This window comes from Lagenorhynchus albirostris, chromosome 17, assembly GCF_949774975.1.
Source record: "Lagenorhynchus albirostris chromosome 17, mLagAlb1.1, whole genome shotgun sequence".
In the NCBI taxonomy this organism is placed as follows: Eukaryota; Metazoa; Chordata; class Mammalia; order Artiodactyla; family Delphinidae; genus Lagenorhynchus; species Lagenorhynchus albirostris.
In genome coordinates this window covers 40995916-41000448 of record NC_083111.1, presented here as the reverse complement: position 1 = coordinate 41000448, position 4533 = coordinate 40995916, and the positions used below count along the sequence as shown (strand labels likewise).

The window sequence follows — 4533 nt, the reverse complement described above, 5'->3', positions numbered from 1 at the left end:
CTATCTCTGCCTCAGTTAAAGCCCTTATCATATGTGACCTAATTGCTCCAGTGACCAGCTCACTGGTCCCCCTGTCTTCATCTACACACATCCCCTGCTCTCCTTAAATCCAGCCAGCATTCTGCTGCCATCGGATCTTTCTCTGACATTAATCAGATCGTTTTGAATCTCCCTAAGGATAAAACCCAAAGTCCCCAGCAGGGCATGCAAGGCCTGCCAGACCTCGTCCATCTCTTTGATCTCTGGTCTTGCCATGGTCTCAACTCCTTACACCTTGATTCAGTCACACAGACTGATCTACAGCTTCCCAACGGTGCCACATACTCTCCTCTTCGCAGTCTCTCTGCTGGAGCTCATGTAGCCTAATGCAAGGCTGACTTAGAGACTCTGCTCAGACATGGCCTCTTCTGGTCCTCTCCCACCACTGGCCTGTCTGTGCCCCATCCTGTGCTTCCATGGCCCCCATCAGAACATTTACCACACTGCACTTAAAATGTATGTTTACTTGTCATCGCCAAATTTTGTCTCCCTAAAAGCAGGACTTATATTTAGTTCAAGAAAGTTTTCCTGGATGTCTACTACATGTTATCTGCTATGCTAAATAAGCAGCCTGCCGCACAAAGAGAAAGACTGGCATAAGCATTTGCTGTTTTTCATGTCCAGAATACACTGAACTTTCTTACACCATTGCACCCAACTCTCCTCTGGAGAACCAGGGACTCAGACTTCACCCCCAGATTCAGAGCTGGGCATGTACTAGTGGAGGACACTCAAGAAGTCTTTGGAAAAGTCTCACATGGTGAGGAACTGAGGCCTCCTGCCAATAGCCATGTGTGTGAGCCATTTAGGAAGAAGATTCTCCAGCCCAATCATGCCTTAGATGACTATAGTCCCTGCCAACATCCTGATCGAAACTTCATGAGACACCCTGAGCCAGAAACACCCAGCCAAGCCACTATCAAATTCCCAATCTAGGGCTTCCCTGGTGGCGCAGTGGTTGAGAGTCCACCTGCCGATGCAGGGGACATGGGTTCATGCCCCGGTCCGGGAAGATCCCACATGCCACAGAGCGGCTGGGCCCGTGGGCCATGGCTGCTGGGCCTGCGCGTCTGGAGCCTGTGCTCCGCAACGGGAGAGGCCACAACAGTGAGAGGCCCGCGTACCGCAAAAAAAAACAGTCAATGATTTTGAAGCGCTTCAGGTAAAAGTCCTGGCCAGTCTCTTCTGCTCTTCATTACCTCCTCTCTGAGGCCGGCCTTCACCCTCAGAAAGGAGTCCATTCTTTGATGCAGGTTATAGGTTGAGTTATTTTCCAGACTTTATTTACCAGACTTTGAACATCCTTGGAGAATACAAGCACACCTTCTTTTACTGAGCTTCACTTCACGGTGCTTCACACATAATGCTTTCTTTATACAAATTAGTTTGAGGCAACCGTGCATTGAGCAAGTCTATTGGCACCATTTTCCACAGCATTTGCTCACTTCGTGTCTCTCACATTTTGGTAATTCTCACAACATTTCAAACTTTTCCATTATTATATTTGTTATTGAGGATCAGTTACCTTTGGTGTTACTACTGTTGTTGTTTTGGGGTACCACAAAGCGTGGCCATAATCAGACAGTGAACTGAATTAAAAAAAAAAAAAAAAAAAAAAAAAACTAGGCTTCTTGCACCAAACAGTTAGCCAGCTTGTGAATGTAAAGGAAAAGTTCTTGAAGGAAATTAAAAGTGATGCTTCAGTGAACACTCGAATGATAAGAAAGTAAACAGCCTTATTGCTGACACGGAGAAAGTTTTACTGGTGTGAATAAAAGATCAAACCAGCCACAACATTTCCTTAAGCCAAAACCTAATTCAGAGCAAGGCCCTAGCTCTCTTCAATTCTATGAAGGCCGAGAGACGTGAAGAAGCTGCAGAACAAAAGTCTGAAGCTGGTTGGTTCACGAGGTTCAAGGAAAGATGCCAGCTCCAAAACATAAAAGTACAAGGTGAAGCGGCAAGTGCTGGTGTAGAAGCTGCAGCAAGTTACCCAGAAGATCTAACCGAGATAATTCATGAAGGTGGCTACACTAAACAACAGATTTTCAATGCAGATGAAAGAGCCGTCTATTGGAAGAAGATGCCATCTAGGACTCGCATAGCTCGACAGGAGAAGTCAATGCCTCGCTTAAAACTTCAAACGGCAGGCTGACTCTCTTATTAGGGGCAAAAACAGCTGGTGGCCTGAAGTTCAAGCCAATGCTCACTTACCACTGAGAAGTCCTGGGGCCCTTAATAATTATGCTAAATCTATTCTGCCTGTGCTCTATAAATGGAATAACAAAGCCTGGATGACAGCACATCTGTTTACAACAAGATTTACTGAATATTTTAAGCCCACTGTTGAGAATTACAGCTTAGGAAAAAAGATTCTCTTCCAAATATTACTGCTCATTAATGCACCTGGTCACCCAAGAGGTCTGATGGAGATGTACGGTGAGATTCAAGTTGTTTTCATGCCTGCAAACACAACATCCATTCTGTAGCCCATCAAGGATCATCTGATCAAGGAGTCATTTTTAATTTCCAGTCTTACTATTTAAGAAACACATTTTGTAAGGCTACAGCTGCCATAGACTGTGATTCCTCTGATTGATATGGGAAAAGTAAATTGAAAATCTTTTGGAAAGGATTCACCATTCTAGATGTCATTAAGAACATTCATTCATGGGAAGAGGTCAAAATATCAACATTAACAGGAGTTTGGAAGAAGTTGATTCCAACCCTCATGGATGACTTTGAGGGGTTGAAGACCTAACTGCAGATGTGGTGGAAACAGCAGCAGAACTAGTATTAGAAGTGGAGTCTGGGGGGGGACTTCCCTGGTGGTCCAGTGGTTAAGAATCCGTCTTGCAATGCAGGGGACACCGGTTCCATCCCTGGTCAGGGAACTAAGATCCCACATGACTCGGGGCAACTAAGCCTGCGTGCCATAACTACTGAGCACATGAGCCATAACTACTGAGCACATGAGCCACAACTAGAAATACCTCATGCCACAACTACAGAGCCCACACGCTCTAGAGCCCACACACCACAACGAGAGAGAAGCCCGCACACCGCTACGAAGAGCCCGCGTGCCGCAGCTAAGACCTGACACAGCCAAGAAATAAAATAAATAAATAAAATAAATATTTTTTAAAAGAAGAAGTGGAGTCTGAAGATGCAACTGAATTGCTGCAATCTCATGATAAAACTTTCACGGATGAGGAGTTGTTTCTTATGGATGAGCAAAGAAAGTGGTTTCTTGAGATGGAATCTACTCTTGGTGAAGACGGTATGAAGATAGCTGAAATAACAAAGGATTCAGGATATTACATAAACTTAGTCGATAAAGCAGCACCAGGGTTTGAAAGGACTGACTCCAATTTTGAAAGCAGTTCTGCCGTTGGTAAAATAGTATCAAACAGCATCGCACGTTACAGAGAAATCATTCGTGAAAGGAACAGTCAATCAATGCAGCACACTTCATTACTGTCTTATTTTAAGAAATCGCCACAGCCAACCCAGCCTTCAGCAACCACCATCCTGACCAGTCAGCTGCCGTCAACATCCAGGCAAGAGCCGCCACCTGCAGAAAGATTACAACCCTCTGAAGGCTCAGATGATGGTTAACATTTTTTACCATTAAAGTTTTTTTTTTGTTTGTTTTTGTTTTTTGCGGTACGCGGGCCTCTCACTGTTGTGGCCTCTCCCGTTGCAGAGCACAGGCTCCAGACGCGCAGGCTCAGCAGCCATGGCTCACGGGCCCAGCCGCTCTGTGGCATGTGGGATCTTCCCGGACCGGGGCACGAACCTGTGTCCCCTGCATCGGCAGGCGGACTCTCAACCACTGCGCCACCAGGAAAGCCCAGCATTAAAGTATTTTTAAATTAAGGTATGTATATTGATTTTTTTAAGACATGCTATTGCATATGAACTTAATAGACTACAGTACCACATAAACATAATTTTATTTGCACTAGGAAACCAAAAAACTCATGTGACACTTTACTGTGGTGGTCTGGAACTGAATACCTTCGAGGTATGCCTGTAATCTAATGAATTGAACCCAACCTTCCTTTCAAGAACAAACACCTCTCCTTTTGCTTCAGGCTGGATGGTTCAGCTTTGGCTATTTCACAGAGAGTAGAGTAGGACTTCTAAAAGGAGTTTGATATCATCCACATATTATACAAAAGTCTACCCACATAACTGGTATGAATCTCATTCAGTGTTACAGCTGACTCCAGACTCCAACCCGCCGGGCTGGCAGAAAATGTAACGCAGGTCATTCCTGGGGCTCTCACTCACCTTCCTCTCACTCACCTTCCTAGGGGAGTATCAAGCTTTGGGTCTTAACACGATGCCAAAGTTTCTCTCATTCCAGCCCACATGAGCTCTTGGATCTGTGGCTTCCATGCCAAGCATGGTGTCCCCACCAGTATTCCACTCAGCCAGGCCCTGAGGGGCTCTGCCCTCCTCCACACCTGGCACAAGCAGGGGTCTCCC

General features: G+C 45.5%; 1 pseudogene; it reads left to right on the top strand.

The window, feature by feature from the left end:
• Positions 1 to 1661: 1661 nt before the first annotated feature.
• On the top strand, positions 1662 to 3657 carry LOC132507968 (tigger transposable element-derived protein 1-like; annotated as a pseudogene).
• The last annotated feature ends 876 nt before the right edge of the window (positions 3658 to 4533 follow it).